The 17,137-nt window shown below is 43.3% G+C and overlaps 1 long non-coding RNA gene across 9 annotated transcripts in view; it reads right to left on the minus strand.

The window, feature by feature from the left end:
• The window catches only part of LOC147362740 (uncharacterized), a 99,959-nt gene that overhangs the window by 56,790 nt on the left and 26,032 nt on the right, over positions 1-17,137 (minus strand). For all 9 annotated transcript variants that reach the window (XR_015135789.1, XR_015135790.1, XR_015135786.1 and 6 more), the window contains one exon: positions 929-1,028. This is a non-coding gene — a long non-coding RNA (uncharacterized LOC147362740). The remainder of the gene's footprint in view (positions 1-928; positions 1,029-17,137) is intronic.

Below are 17,137 nucleotides of genomic sequence, written 5' to 3' on the forward strand. Positions count from 1 at the left end.
ATTTAATGCTGTTCCAAAACGTCAAGGGAGTGGCCTTTAATTAAGGAGTGAAACTCTCAGCAATACAATAGTAATGAGACCTTTGAAGTTTACAGAGCATGTTTCGTGTTTGATCTCATTTGTCATAAAACAAGAAATCACCATTTGCCAAGAGATCCCTGTGTTTCCAGCACCATGAGGGGGGAAATCACGTGCTATTTCACAATATACAGGAAGACGAGCAGGTCAGTATCAGGACGCCTATCTTACCAACATTGATGCTGAGGGCCAGAGAGCAGAGAGAGGTACCTTCTTCCCCGTTCACTGCCCTGCACTGTGCCAACTGCCAAAGCTGCTGTCTCTCCTCCATCCCTCCCAACTAATTTCTCATTCTTTCTAGAATTAAAGGAAAAAATGTCAGTTCTCACAATCAAAAAGCTGAGCTTATGTCTCACAAGTCTGTTTTTTCTCAACATGATTGGAATTAACCTAAAACTGAGAAACTACCTAGGAACAGTTGGACACATTTCATAGGCAAGATTCCAGCGTGGAAATCAAATGCGAGTGACTGTTATGAATTTGGGAAGCTGTGCACAATCTGGAAAAAAAAAACAACAACTGTGCTTCCATTCTAAGAGATCTAGGCTAGCTATGAGAGGGAGTGAGCTACTTAAAATAGACACAGTGTATAGAATAAAATTTCCTGTACTTACTGGTGGCTCTTGTCACATCAACAAGACATGGGGGAGGGGGGTGGATATAGTCTTGGATGGATTTTATGGATGCAAAGATCCATCCCACATTCCCCCGAAATGTCCTTCCATTCCCAAAAGTAGTCACAGGTGCAAAGCAATGTTTTCATGAGGATGGCACACACAGTATTGTATCAATAGAAAACAAAACTGACCTTGAATGATACTGATCAATGTGCAAGTTTGAAGTCTCTTACCAGTTGAGTGGATGCCTCTGAATGAAGGAACTTCTTCCTCTCTCACGCACCATCTGCAGCAGCATCCCCCTACTGCCTCTTCCATGAGGTTGTTGTGACACTGAAGAAAAGAACACACAATGACTAATCATCAGAAAGAGGGCAAAATAGGCAGGATTGTTCATTTTTGCAAACAATTCTCCAAGCCCTGCAATAAGCTCCAATTTTTAAAAGACTGGAACCATTGATGGATCAAAAAAAACACAATAGAACAGGGTCAAGAAAACTTGGGAGAAAGCAAGAAAATGTTCTCTTGAGAAAAATGTTTCTGGTCTAAGAGGAAAGGATTTAAGTTTTTGAATAAGATAAACATGATGATGAAAGGATAGGCTGGCTTGAATCAAGGGTATTGTATTAAAAGTGACTAAGAAAAAGCAGAACGACTTAGAGTCAGCACTGGCTCTTTGCCACTGGAACTGTTAAAGAAAACTAGATGTTTACTCATCAGAAATGTGACAAAGGGAATTCCCACCTTGTGAGAGATGCTCAGGCATAGAACTTAGGCTCTCCTTGCATTTTAAGACTTGATGAAGGACCACAAAGTACAACAGGATCAATGAAAAAGTGTGTTATCAGTGACCCAGATGGAAGTTTAGGAAAACTCAAGTTCACATTAAATATACAAATGGATTAAAAACATTCCTCTTGATATTGAGAAATGATTGCTTGGGTAGTATGTGGTAGAACACAGGGGAAGAAGGGCAGGTGCTACAATCTTTAACTGGTTGTATGACCATAGGTAAGATATTTCATCTCATTAGGCCTCGGTCTCCTCATCTCTAGGAACAGGGGGTTAGATTCTTCAGGGGAATCTCTGGCTCTGACAATCTAGAATTTTCTTCTTCCATAAAGGAGGGGTGGCCAGAAAACAGAATCATTCCTTTGAAAGAAGAGTTTTCTGTGTATTAATGAACATTAAACCTAACTTTGGGATTATCACATCTCTCTCTGTAAACAGCAAAGAACTGGGCATAAGGGGGAAATTGAGCTAAAAAGAGAAAGGAAAGATAATCACTCATATCTTTGTTGCCATATAGCAAAAGAAGATCATGTTAACTATCATTACTCTTAATACTATCTTCAAAATGACAAGACCTTGCATTATACAGGGTTTCATAACTATCAGTTCAGTTCAGTCGCTCAGTCGTGTCCAACTCTTTGCGACCTCATGAATCGCAGCACGCCAGGCCTCCCTGTCCATCATCAACTCCCAGAGTTCACTCAAACTCATGTCCATCGAGTCAGTGATGCTATCCAGTCATCTCATCCTCTGTCATCCCTTTCTCCTGCTGCCCCTAATCCCTCCCAGCATCAGGGTCTTTTCCAATGAGTCAACTCTTTGCATGAGGTGGCCAAAGTATTGGAGTTTCAGGATTCCCTTCTCAACCATTGCCTTTTCATTTAAGATGCTGAGCCCCACACTAAATCCATCCTAAAGTGTGATTTCTCCTCTCTGTTCTGCTTACTCCTTCCTTTCAAAGTGCACTTTTGTAGAAGTCTGAGTCACAATTTGTGTTTTAGCAAATCTGCCACTGCAGTTCTGTTCTTCCATGAGATGGGCACTTTTTTTCACTCACATCCAAATATCTGGTTTCCTCTTTTTACCTGACCTTTGAGGAAATGGCCAATGATAGTCTCAAGGCCTACTGTCCAGATCAGGTGATGGCAACTCCAGACAATGATGCCTCCTTGCCCCTTTCATGAACCCTTAGCATCAAGAAATCAGGTGCCCTCTCCTGGTATGAGTTTACTTTCAGATAGGTGACCCAGTGCAAAGTTTGGACAGAACACACAGATTAGCCGAGCAAGCAGTAGAGGGCTATCACTGAATTCCTTACTGGTGATAGAGGAACCTCAGGGTGAATAGAAAGCAAGCTCACTTTTGTTGGATACCTACTATGTGCCAAGCATGGTGTTAAGCACTTTAAAGTCATTATTCCATATTCTAGTCACTATGAAGTCATTATCCCATTGAATCAGCATAACCCAGCAACTATCATATGTGGACATGGCATTTGGCACTTTAAAGACTTCATCCACTGACTCATCACACTGCCTGTTTCAAAAAAGTGATAGCGTATAAGTCATTTCACTACCACCATACAGCTGATAGCCAGGTAAGTGAAGACTCAAACTCAAATCTTTCAGCCTCATGTGTACTATTCTTTTCTTCTATCCTGGTTGCCTCCAAATCAAAACATTAAAAGGCAAAATTAATGCTGTGTGGGCACCCAGTGGAGGATGTGATCAACTCCCCACTGGGAAGGGGGTTCAGGAGTGACATACATATACACACACATACACACACACACACACACACATCCCTGTGGCTGATTCATGTTGATGTGTGGCTGATTTATATTGATGTATGGCAGAAACCAACACAATATTTTAAAGCAATTGGCCTCCAATAAAAAAAATAGGAAAAAAATTAATTCTGATATTGAAACTGATGAGGCTACACATGGACCAAAATTATAAGACTGATATTCATATAACAAAACTTCTAGGATGAACAGGAGAGACACCCAGACTGCTAAGGAATAGCTTGAGTAAAGAAAGGGGCAAATGGTTAGGGGCTGCAGCAGAAACCACTGTGCACACAGCCCAGAATTGCAGGTGGAGGGTGTGCCAGGCTTTCTTATCAGCATGTCCAGAAAGGGGTGAAAGGGAAGGGGCAGGCATAGTGCCTGAAAGTCAGCAGTGGGTACATATCACAAATGGAGTGAGACTCCTTCTTTGCTATGGAAAATGAGCTCAATGGGAAGGCAATGTACTCAGAGTCAAGATGTGGAAAGATCACCCAGGCAGTGGTATTTGCCCTGGAACATTCTTTCCCTTGTGCCCAAACCAGAGTGACAAGGCAGAGAGGCTGTATGTGGTGTCACCACTCCATGGAGCAGCACCTGTCTCATTCTCTGTGTCTAATGAGTCGGCCCAGATGAAAGCACAACACTCCATCGTAAACAATAATCAGCCTCAATCCATCATGAGCCAAATTATATGTTTATGTGCACTGAAAAGGCTTAAAGGACCCACTCGTGAGTGGTGGCAGAAAATGCTCTCAGCCCAGTGTAGATGAGAACATTCCCAAACCAGCTTCAAACCATAAAAATGCACTGATATTTATTGTGGCCTTAGTAGACACCAAGGGCTTGAACTACAATATTGTCAACCCACCTCCATAACCAACACATGTGGCAGCTGATCTAACTTCAGCCTAGTAGCATTCGTGTGCTTGCTAAGTTGCTTCAGTCACTCCTGACTCTGCCACCCTATGGACTGCAGCTCCTCTGTCCATGGGATTCTCCAAGCAAGAATACTGTAGTGGGCTGCCATGCCCTCTTCCAGGAGATCTTCCTGACCCAGAGATAGAACTTCAGTCTCCTGCATCTTCTCATTGGCAGGCATGTTCTTTACCACAAGCGCCACCTGGGAAGCCTTCAACCTAGTACAGCTCAGATGGTGCTGTTGCAGCATGCCACTCTAGAGGGTGCTGTTTTCATGGTGGGCTACGTGAACAGCATCCACTGAGGTTGTGCAGTGAACAGACCTCAGAGCTATGCCCGGTGACCCTGCTCAGAAGAAAGCATTTTCCTCTAGATCAACCTAGGAAACGGCTGTCCTGTGATTTGAATCCAGGTCTTTCTGACTCCAAATTCCATGTATTAATTACTCTGTAAGATATCAGAAATTGATTTTTAAAGGAAAGTAGGGGAAGGAAAGGAAGTAGGGGTTTGGGGAAGGCAGTTGGTTTTCCTTGGGGTTTATCTTCAGAGTTTTCAGGAAGAAATTTTGCATTCAGTCCAGGACTCTCAAGTGGGAAGGCTGGCCAACAGCACATCCAAGCCTGTGAATCTTAAGTGGGAGTTGACCAGGCATTTCAGTGGGGTGATGACCCTTTGTGCTTGAAATTCCTCAGTTCTGAGTTCAGGAGTCATTTCTGGTGAAGGATCAATAGGATGATGGGGCTTGGGAAAGATTTAGAAACGTTTATTTATTTATTTATCAACGCCCATCAGACTTGGAGGAGGAAAGAGCTGGAAAGAGCATTCTCAAGTATTTGGACCTGTACCCTGCCAAGGGATTAGGCAAAGTAATTCAAATAATGCTAGAAACTGCAAGGCCCCCAGGCTTTGTAGTTTGGGGTGCACACTGTTCTGGGTACAGTGAGGCACACCTTGGGAAGTAAGGCTCTGAGACAGCCCTCCCAGGAGTTGACAACCTAGCATCACGTATCAAGATGGACTCTAGAAGCGGACATTTGGAAAAGCGGCTTGGGGAGGTGACATATACACAGAGCCTTCATTCACTATTGTCAGTCCCTGAGGTTACAACGGTAAACAACCTGGTGAAGGCCCTGCTTCCAGTGTGGAAGCCTCAGGGTCCTTACAGTGGAGAAGCCCAGCAGAAGAGAGCTAAAAGAAACATGGTGGCATGAAAAGGCCCAGCACTGCTGGCTTCGAATAAGGAGGAAGAAGACTGTGAGTCCTGGGAGACACATCGCCTCTAAAAGCTGAAAGAGGCAAGCAAACAGACTTCCCGCTAAGGCCTCCAGAAGGAACACAGCCCTAATTCAAACCTGAATTTCAGTTCAGTGAGAACCACTGCAGACTTGTAACCCATAGAACTGTTAGAAAACGAATATGCATCGCTTTAAGCCATTCGCTTTATGGGAATATCTGGTTGGCTAAAAATCTGTTTGGGTTTTTCATACCATCTTATGGAAAAATCTAAAGGAAAGTTTTGGCCAACCCAACATATTATAGTAGCAATAGAAAAACCAGTAAACACTGTGTTTAATGCTAGCCATTCTTACAATTAGTATAGGATAAAGTTCCAAAACAAAGAAGGAAGAGAAGGAAGGACACAGAACAGAGAGGTGGATTTTTGTTGAGAGTGAGATTCCTGTGGAGAAGTGATGAGAGAATGCAGGGTACTCTGGGAAGCAACCAGTGATGGTATGTGCCTTGATTAGGCCACATCTAAGGAATCCCATGGACGGAGGAGCCTGGTAGGCTGCAGTCCATGGGGTCACTAAGAGTCGGACACGACTGAGCGACTTCACTTTCACTTTTCACTTTCACCCATTGGAGAAGGAAATGGCAACCCACTCCAGTATTCTTGTCTGGAGAATCCCAGGGATGGGGGAGCCTGGTGGGCTGCCGTCTTTGGGGTTGCACAGAGTCGGACATGACTGAAGTGACTTAGCAGCAGCAGCAAGGTTGGGAATATAAGGATGGGAAAGTGAAGGGGTTTTTGGTGCCAAGGTGAGGTGTTTGGGTGCAGTTCTGTACTCAGTGTTGAAGGATATTCCAGAGAATGTGTTCCCATCACAGTTTCCATCTATCTTTCCTCCATCCCACCTTGTTGCCTTTCTCTTTGGAAATTAATCTTTTGAATGCTATCTGCCTTTTCCAAGAAAGCGTAGGAGCTTGAGATGAACATGTACACACTACTATATATAAAACAAACAAACACCCAGTGTATAGCACAAGGAAGTCTACTCAATATTCTTTAATAACCTACATGGAAAAGAGTCTAAAAAAGAATGGATATATATATATGTATGAAAAAAGTTAAAGTCACTCAGTCGTGTCCGACTCTGTGACCCCATGGACTACAGAGCCCAGGGAATTCTCCAAGCCAGAATACTGGAGTGAGTAGCCTTTCCTTTCTCCAGGGGATCTTCCCAACCCAGGGATCAAATCCAGGTCTCCTGCATTGCAGGCAGATTCTTTACCAGATGAGCCACAAGGGAAGCCCATGTATATGTATAACTGAATCACTTTGCTGTGCACCTGAAACAACATTGTAAAGCAACTATACTCCAATATAAAACAAAAATTATATGAAAAATTAAAACAAAGCAAGAAATCAAAAGAAAACATAAGAAAAAGATAAAAAGAAAGCATAAGAAATTAAGAATGTAATTTCTGGAAAGAGATTGCTGAGGAAGTCTGGTTATCAGGAATGGGCACCACTACAGGCTGCCCAAAGGTGTGCAAGATCTCTCTCCAGTTATATTACAACAGAATAATGTCTTCACTGATGGAGAAGGTGGACTTGATGGAAAGCACAGATTAGGTGGAGTTCACTGATATGGACTGACTATCATGACTGTGTTAAAAAACAAGCTGTGTTTCTTTGGGCAAGTCACTTCTCTGGTCCATCTCATCTGTGAAATGTGTCTGCTTTATTTGCAGATTGCTGAAAAGATCAAAGAAATTGATGTAAGTGAAAGAACTTTGTAAGCAGAAAAGTGCAACCCTTGTGTCATCAGCCTCTCAGTTCCCAGGCTCCTAATAGCACTGAGAGGGAATGAGTCTGTCTTCCTGAGGCCTTAGGGCTGTCTGGTTTTTGGTTTGATCATTAACACCCACGTCATCATCTTCCCCTTCATTTCTGTCTCTTCTTATCTCCCAAGTTTTTCTGCTCCCCTTCTAATCAACTGAATTCTTTGATCACTAATTTTGCTTTCTTGTTAAACAGATCTCTGAAATCTCTTTATTTGTAAACTGGTTTCACAACCCAAATGGCTCCTGCATAATGTACAAGCATGTTAGCAAAAGCTGGGAGGATGGTATTCAACTGGGAAGTTTACATAAACAGAGGCAAGATTGTTCTTTGAAAGTAGGTGGTCTTCCTGGAATAAATATTCTTTCTGGATTTGATTCTCTGTTTCAAGAAGAGGAAATAGCTTCAAAGCATTAAAAGGTAATTTCTTTGGTAGTATACTAATAATAATTCCATAATTAATCCAGAGGATGACTGCTCCTAAAATTATCTGTTCCCAGTACATTTCAAGGTTATGATTTTTATTGTTTGTCTTCCCTTTACCTGACCTCACGTTGAGGTCTGAGTTGGCTATTTGTAGACAATAAAACTACACATTGCTTCCACCATGAAACTGCTTCTGCCACATGTAAATGAGGAGGTTTCCTTTCAAACCATGCCTTCTCTGTTTCCCTACCTGGAGCCCTGGGCAGATGGCAGGCTGACCCACTCCCAGCAGGACCAAGCAGGTGGACTGTCAGAGAGGGAAAGTGAGAAAGCCAAAGCTTAGCACAGAATCTACTCATGTGGGCAGGATACAGACTAGGAGATTGACCTGTTGATGAATTCTGAAGTACAGCCAGGCAGGGAAATGATGGTCTCCAGAGGGTGTAGGCACCGAGGGGAGTTTAACAATGTCACGGGCATATACACCTGATGCTGGACTTCTTAGATGGGTGGAGCTTAGCACTGAGCATCCAGAAAGATGGTGTCTGTCCCAGCATAGCCTGCTAGCCATGGTTGTTTTCCTGTTTTCCTCTATCCTCACCCACTGGGCACATCTTCCTGGCCTCCTTGAGATACACACTCCCAGACAACTCTCTACTGAAAGTTGCCCTGGGAAGATGAACTGTATCGGTTATACCTCAAATTTAAACAGAATGTGAAATCTCAGAATATTTGGAGTGATCACAGAGCTTCATATTCTCATTTTACAAGGCTCCAGAGAGCCCAGATGGTGATGGCTAGTTAACAGAGGGCTAGGACCTTGACACACAGGGCACAGCCCACAACAGCAGTCACTGTATCAGTAACCTCAGACATGCAGATGACACACCCTTATGGCAGGAAGTGAAGAACTGAAGAGCCTCTTGATGAAAGTAAAAGAGGAGAGTGAAAAAGTTGGCTTAAAGATCAACATTCAGGAAACTAAGATCATGGCATCTGGTCCCATCACTTCAGGGCAAATAGATGGGGAAACAGTGGAAACAGTGGCTGACCTTATTTTGGGGGGCTCCAAAATCACTGCAGATGGTGACTGCAGCCATGACATTAAAAGACGCTTACTCCTTGGAAGGAAAGTTATGACCAACCTAGGCAGCATATTAAAAGGTAGAGATATTACTTTACCAACAAAGGTCCATCTAGTTAAGGCTATGATTTTTCCAGCAGTCATGTATGTATGTGAGAGTTGGACTGTAAAGAAAGCTGAGCACTGAAGAATTGATGCTTTTGAACTGTGGTGTTGGAGAAGACTCTTGAGAGTCCCTTGGACTGCAAGGAGATCCAACCAGTCCATCCTAAAGGAGATCAGTCCTGGGTACTCATTGGAAGGACTGATGTGGAAACTGAAACTCCAATACTTTGGCCACCTGATGCAAAGAGCTGACTCATTTGAAAAGACCCTGATGCTGGGAAAGATTGAAGGCGGGGGGAGAAGGGGATGACAGAGGATGAGATAGTTGGATGGCATCACAGACTCAATGGACATGAATTTGAGTAAACTCTGGGAGTTGGTGATGGACAGGGAGGCCTGGCATGCTGCGGTTCATGGAGTTGCAAATAGTCAGACATGACTGAGCAACTGAACTGAACTGAATCAACTCCTGTTAGGTTTGGTCTCCTAAACTTCATCTCACCATTTGAAAGGGAGGGCTCTGTATGCCACAGTGGGATGGTTAGGGAGCAGGAAGTGCAAAGCCTTCCAAGGTCTCCCTAAAACAATTCCCCCATCACCACCAAAGGCAATTCCTACATAGTAAAGTCAATCATTCCAAATGGAGTAGGTCACTAGGAAAGTTTCCAAAACTGCATCGAGTCAGGAAATGGCATCATTTCTCTACATTGGGGATCTTAGAGAAAATCCTGAGAGGGCTCTTTGGCTAAATTGGTGTGTGGTTTGATCCCATAGTTTGTGAGGCACAGGACCTGAATGTCGAAAAGTAAGGGATGGTTGCAGAAGCTGTTCAGAATGCAATCCAGTGTTACCATGTCATCTATGATGAGAACAAAAGAGCCACCACCCAGAGATCACTGGGTCATTTTCTCAAGAGGTTAGATAGAACTGAATCCAGCAAGGAACCTGTGCCATCAGTATCAGGTGTGGCTGAAATTGCATCCTGCCCTTGGTCTCCTATTGCTGATGATCTTTCAGCTCCACCATCTCCCACCTCCTCTCGCTCCCCCAGTCAATAACTCTTCTTGCCTGGTCACTCGATGCCAGCCCCTGTATGCCAGCTGTTGTATCCTATTATTGTACTTTCCAAGGTACTGTACTCTAAAAATGCTCTTCATTTTGTTGTGCTTTATGTTTTTTATGTATTATTTGTGTAAAAAGTATTATTAACCTATTACAGTATAGTACTATATAGCCTGTTGTATTCGTTGGGTAGCTGGGCTAACTTGGTTGGATTTACAAACTGGACTTATGAACGTGCTCTCAGAATGGAATCCATCCATATATGAGAGACTTGCTGTACTAATAATCATTATTACTATTATGAAGAAGCAAAAAAAAAAAAAGGAAGAAGAGCAAAGAGAAGAAACAAATGAAAACATGGATGAGGATGCCACTGGCTCCTAAAGATGGCAGGAGCTAGAGTGCAGGGAGAAGAGAGGATGAGCATCTAGTAGACAGTGTCAGAGGCAAAAAATGGCACCCAAGCCAGTTCCTTGCCAACCTGATAATATATGGTGACTCAAGGGACAAGAGCTCCTTAAACAGTCTGGTTTCAAGATGTCTGTTCTTTGGAGGAGAAATTATCTTTTGCCTTCACCTAGGGCAAGAAAAGCTATGACCAACCTAGACAGCATATTAAAAAGCAGAGACATTACTTTGCCAACAAAGGTCCATCTAGTCAAAGCTATGGTTTTTCCAGTAGCCATGTATGGATGTGAGAGCTGGGCCATAAAGAAAGCTGAACATCAAAGAATTGATGCATTTGAACTGTGGTGTTGGCGAAGACTCTTGAGAGTCCCTTGGACTGCAAGGAGATCCAACCAGTCCATCCTAAAGGAAATCAGTCCCGAATATTCATTGGAAGGCCTGATGCTGAAATTCCAATACTTTGGCCACCTGATGGGAAGAACTGATTTATTAGAAAAGACCCTAATGTTGGAAAAGATTGAAGGCAGGAGGAGAAGGAGGTGACAGTGTATAAGATGGTTGGATGGCATCAGTGACTCGATGGACATGAGTTTGAGCAAGCTCCAGGAGTTGGTGATGGACAGGGAGGCCTGCCATGCTGCAGTCCATGCAGTCTCAAAGAGTTGGACACGACTGAGTAACTGAACTGAGGGCAACTTAAGAAGGACTTGAAGCTATTGATATGGACCCAGAATTTGAGAGAGAGCTATCTGTCAAGCCTGTGCCATTAGCCTATCTCCAAATCCTCTGTCCATGTGGGCTGTGGGCATGACAAGTGTTCTATCCTCCAACAAGGATGTGGAAAAGATAGGAAAATGGAAGGAAGATTTCTCAAGCACCTTGGGGGTAAGGACCCTTAACCCTAGAATCACAGTGGAGGAGGGAGTCTAGCCCTGCCTCTCCCTGAAATGTGCCAAGAAGGAAGCCTAATTTCCTCCAGGTCTCCCGAGGAGTCAGCATGAGTCACTTCTTTTTGGAACATCTTCTGTCATTTCAGCGTATAAACCTGAACCCTACCCTGTGCATCTTACATCTATCAGAGTTACCTATAAGCCAGTTCTGTCTTGAGTGGTTTGGAAAGTGTCTTTGCTCTGGAGGATAATGAGAGATAACTTTGCATGGACAGAACAGGTAGCAGTGAATCCTTGCACATGTATTTGTGGTTTCTAAGCATTTTCTTGGGCTTCCCTGGTTGCTCAGAGGTTAAAGTGTCTGCCTCCAATGCAGGAGAGCTGGGTTCATCCCTGGGTTGGGAAAATCCCCTGGAGAAGGAAATGGTAACCCACTCCAGTATTCTTGCCTGGAGAATCCCATGGACGGAGAAGCCTGGTAGGCTACAGTCCAAGGGGTTGCAAAGAGTCGGACATGACCAGGCAACTTCACTTCTTCACTTTAAGCATTTTCATACGTTCATCTGAGTTTCACAATAACCCAGTTCAGTTCAGTTCAGTTGCTCAGTTGTGTCTGACTCTTTGCGACCCCATGAATTGCAGCATGCCAGGCCTCCCTGTCCATCACCAACTCCCAGAGTTCACCCAAACTCATGTCCATCGAGTCAGTAATGACATCCAGCCATCTCATCCAACGTCATCCCCTTCTCCTCCTGCTCCCAATCCCTCCCAGAATCAGAGTCTTTTCCATGAGTCAACTCTTCACATCAGGTGGCCAAAGTATTGGAGTTTCCGCTTTAGCATCAGTCCTTCCAAAGAACACCCAGGACTGATCTCCTTTAGGATGGACTGGTTGGATCTCCTTGCAGTCCAAGGGACTCTCAAGAGTCTTCTCCAACACCACAGTTCAAAAGCATCAATTCTTCGGCAACCAGCTTTCTTCACAGTCCAACTTTCACATCCATACATGACCAATGGAAAAACCATAGCCTTGACTAGATGGACCTTGTTGGCAAAGTAATGTCTCTGCTTTTCAATAAATATACTATCTATGTTGATCATAACTTTCCTTTCAAGGAATAAGAGTCTTTTAATTTCATGGCTGCAATCACCATCTGCAGTGATTTTGGAGCACAAAAAAATAAAGTCTGACACTGTTTCCACATCTATTTCCCATGAAGTGATGGGACCAGATGCCATGATCTTCGTTTTCTGAATGTTGAGCTTTAAGCCAACTCTTTAACTCTCCTCTTTAACTTTCATCAAGAGGCTTTTTAGTTCCTCTTCACTTGCCATAAGGGTGGTGTCATCTGCATATCTGAGGTTATTGATATTTCTCCCGGCAATCTTGATTCCAGCCTGTGCTTCTTCCAGCCCAACGTTTCTCATGATGTACTCTGCATAGAAGTTAAATAAGCAGGGTGACAATATACAGCCTTGATGTACTCCTTTTCCTATTTGGAATCAGTCTGTTGTTCCATGTCCAGTTCTAACTGTTGCTTCCTGACCTGCATACAGGTTTCTCAAGAGGCAGGTCAGGTGGTCTGGGATTCCCATCTCTTTCAGAATTTTCCACAGTTTATTGTGATCCACACAGTCAAAGGCTTTGGCATAGTCAATAAAGCAGAAATAGATATTTTTCTGGAACTCTCTTGCTTTTTCGATGATCCAGCAAATGTTGGCAGTTTGATTTCTGGTTCCTCTGCCTTTTCTAAAACCAGCTGGAACATCTGGAAGTTCACAGTTCATGTATTGCTGAAGCCTGGCTTGGAGAATTTTGAGCATTACTTTACTAGCATGTGAGATGAGTTCAACTGTGCGGTAGTTTGAGCATTCTTTGGCATTGCCTTTCTTTGGGATTGGAATGAAAACTGACATTTTCCAGTCCTGGGGCCACTGCTGAGTTTTCCAAATTGGCTGGCATATTGAGTGCAGCACTTTCACAGCATCATCTTCCAGGATTTGAAATAGCTCAACTGGAATTCCGTCACCTCCACTAGCTTTGTTCATAGTGATGCTTTCTAAGGCCCACTTGACTTCACATTCCAGGATGTCTGGCTCTAGGTGAGTGATCACACCATTGTGATTATCTGGGTCGTGAAGATCTTTTTTGTACAGTACTTCTGTGTATTCTTGCCACTTCTTAATATCTTCTGCTTCTGTTAGGTCCATACCATTTATGTCCTTTATGGAGCCCATGTTTGCATGAAATATTCCCTTGGTATCTCTAATTTTCTTGAAGAGATCTCTAGTCTTTCCCATTCTGTTGTTTTCCTCTATTTCTTTGCATTGATTGCTAAAGAAGGCTTTCTTATCTCTTCTTGCTATTCTTTGGAACTCTGCATTTAGATGCTTATATCTTTCTTTTCTCCTTTGCTTTTCACTTCTCTCCTTTTCACAGCTATTTGTAAGACCTCCCCAGACAGCCATTTTGCTTTTTTGCATTTGTTTTCCATGGGGATGGTGATGATCCCTGTCTCTTGTACAGTGTCACAAACCTCCGTCCATGGTTCATCAGGCACTCTATCTATGTGCCTTAAATCTATATTTAGGGGATAATCTCATCTCACTTCCACTGTATAATCATTAAGGAATTTGATTTAGGTCTTACCTGAATGGTCTAGTGGGTTTCCCTACTTTCTTCAATTTAAGTCTGATTTCGGCAATAAGGAATTCATGATCTGAGCCACAGTCAGCTCCTGGTCTTGTTTTTGCTGACTGTATAGAGCTTCTCCATCTTTGGCTGCAAAGAATATAATCAATCTGATTTCAGTGTTGACTGTCTGGTGATGTCCATATGTAGAGACTTCTCTTGTGTTCTTGGAAGAAAGTGTTTGCTATGACCAGTGTGTTCTCTTGGCAAAACTCTATTAGCCTTTTCCCTGCTTCATTCCATGTTCCAAGGCCAAATTTGCCTGTTACCCCAGGTGTTTCTTGACTTCCTATTTTTGCATTCCAGTCCCCTATAATGAAAAGGACATCTTTTGGGGGTGTTAGTTCTAAAAGGTCTTGTAGGTCTTCATAGAACCATGTTACTGGTTGGGGCATAGACTTGGATTACTGTGATATTGAATGGTCTGCCTTGGAAACAAACAAAGATCATTCTGTCGTTTTTGAGATTGCATCCAAGTACTGCATTTCGGACTCTTTTGTTGACCATAATGGCTACTCCATTTCTTCTAAGGGATTCCTGCCCGCAGTAGTAGATATAATGGTCATCTGAGTTAAATTCACCCATTCCAGTCCATTTCAGTTCGCTGATTCCTAGAATGTCAATGTTCAATCTTGCCATCTCCTGTTTGACTACTTCCAATTTGCCTTGATTCATGGACCTGACATTCCAGGTTCCTATGCAATATTGCTCTTTACAACATCAGACCTTGCTTCTATCACCAGTCACATCCACAGCTGGGTATTGTTTTTGCTTTGGCTCCATCTTTTCATTCTTTCTGGAGTTATTTCTCCACTGATCTCCAGTAGCATATTGGGAACATACCGACCTGGGAAGTTTCTCTTTTAGTATCTTATCATTTTGCCTTTTCATACTGTTCATGGGGTTCTCAAGGCAAGAATACTGAAGTGGTTTGCCATTCCCTTCTCCAGTGGACCACATTCTGTCAGACCTCTCCACCATGACCCGCCCATCTTGGGTGGCCCCACATGGCATGGCTTAGTTTCATTGAGTTAGACAAGGCTGTGGTCTGTATGATTAGACTGACTAGTTTTCTGTGATTATGGTTTCAGTGTGTCTGTCCTCTGATGCCTCTCACAACATCTACCATCTTACTTGGGTTTCTCTTACCTTAGATGTGGGGTATCTCTTCACAGTTGCTCCAGCAAAGCGCAGCTTCTGCTCCTTACCTTGGACGAGGGGTATCTCCTCACAGCCGCCCCTCCTGACCTTGAACATGGATTAGCTCCTCTAGGCCTTCCTGTGCCCGTGCAGCCACTGCTCCTTGGACGTGGGGTAGCTCCTCCCAGCCGCCGCCCCTGACCTCTGGTGTCGGGTATCTCATCTCGGTCACGCTTCTGAGTGGCCCATCCCTCCCAGCAACAACCCAGTGGCAACTCTCAAATCAAACATGGAGCTTGTCCAAGATCAAAGACATTGTAAGACAAGGAAGCTCAACTCCAAACCCCAGGTGTCTACTCCAATGCCCTGACGTGTTTATAACCCCCTCTTAGAAGAAGTCTAAGTTGCATGATTGACCTGCTCTCCAAGACACATTCTGTCCTGAAGTTCAAGGGATGGAACATCTGGAGACATTGAGAGTTCTGCTCTAAGGTCTCATAGTGTATTCTTTTTCACCTGAAAAACTGTGTGGGCTACTTAAACTAAAATAGCTTTTTCTTTGAAAGCTAATAATTACTCGCTGCTATAATAGGAGTTAATGTAATCAACTCCTAATTAACATACAATTAAGATGCCTGCCACTCCATAACTAGCCAATAGTCAGAAATAACTAAGAACATAACTGGTGAACCTTGCCAAACCTCCAGGGTTAGGATTAGAGAACTCTGTCTGAGACTTGTCAAATGCTTCAAGAACCTGATTCACAGTCATTTCCAAAAACCTAAGGGAGAATGTGTTTTTATGTATATGTTTATAGCCTGTTTCCCAGAGATATGGAAGCAGCAGACACCTGTCAAGAATTTCCAGTGAAGCATTTTTGTTACCAGCGACTTGAGAATAGCAGCCTTAACCCCATCTAATCCATTGGGCCCACAGAGAGTGACTTGCCCAGAGTTTACAGAGCAACTTAGTGGTAAAATTAGGATGAGAGCTTCTAGTTGCATATCCCAAGCCTCATACTCTGCTTCCTTCTGATAACATTCAGATGAGCTCTCTGAAATCAAAGCATTTTAACTGAATCTATCATAACTTAAGCATCTGTAGTTGAATCTTTGTCTCTCTCAAAGTCCTTACTCATATCATGATTTATTCCAGAACCCAGGATAACTGTAAGGCAGAACAAAAGCGTATATGTCTTAAGAGTTTGGCAGGGGGTGGGGGGGGGGGGATATGCTGAATTTCATTTGTTTTAAAATATGAATGAAATGCAAATACAAGTCAGCAACTAAGCAACTAAGGTCACAAGATCATTAAGCTAAAAGATCTCCCCAGAAGTTTACAGACACCAAAATTAACAGGAAATCTCACTGCAAAATGGAACTCAAGAAATTTCCCTATGCTGCTGGAGATGGATCAGGGAAGAGGAAGGTCAGAGCATCAGTGCCAGGGAAACCCCAGCAAGACTGAAATGGAGCCATCTTAGTTCTTGGAACCTTTCTATGCATACTCATCTCCTTATATCATGTGACTTGTCAACCCTCAAAGTTAGACAAGGGTTTTAGGACTATTCCTGGGTCAGGAAGATCCCCTGGAGAAGGGCATGGAAACCTACTCCAATAATCTTGCCCAGAGAATCCCATGGACAGAAAAACCTGGTGGGCTACAGTCCAAAGGGTTGCAAAGAGTCAGAAAGAAGTTACAGAGAGTCAGAAAGTAAAAGAAAGAAGCTTTGATAAGGAACAGGTTGTTTTGGAAAGAATTCAACTGAAAGCCCAGAGACATGGTTAACAAATCATGGGGTTGGATCTGGCCTGGAGTTTGGGCAAACTCTTTACTTCATACCCTTATCTGCAAGATTCCCATCCCAAGACTCTGAGTACGTGGTCATGACAGGCTTTGGGAGAAAGCAATAGCCATCTTCCAGATAAAATGAATGTGCTTGGAGCTTGGAAAGCAAATCTTGAAATGCAAGCATTTCCCAAGGCAATTGAATAATAATTTTAAGAAGAACACATTTGTTGGGTATGGAGTGGAGGAATGTGCCAGGGAGGCCAAATCTGGAGTCA

This window comes from Bos grunniens, chromosome 11, assembly GCF_055505025.1.
Source record: "Bos grunniens cultivar Pamir isolate PY7600 chromosome 11, Bosgru_T2T1.0, whole genome shotgun sequence".
NCBI classification, from domain to species: Eukaryota; Metazoa; Chordata; class Mammalia; order Artiodactyla; family Bovidae; genus Bos; species Bos grunniens.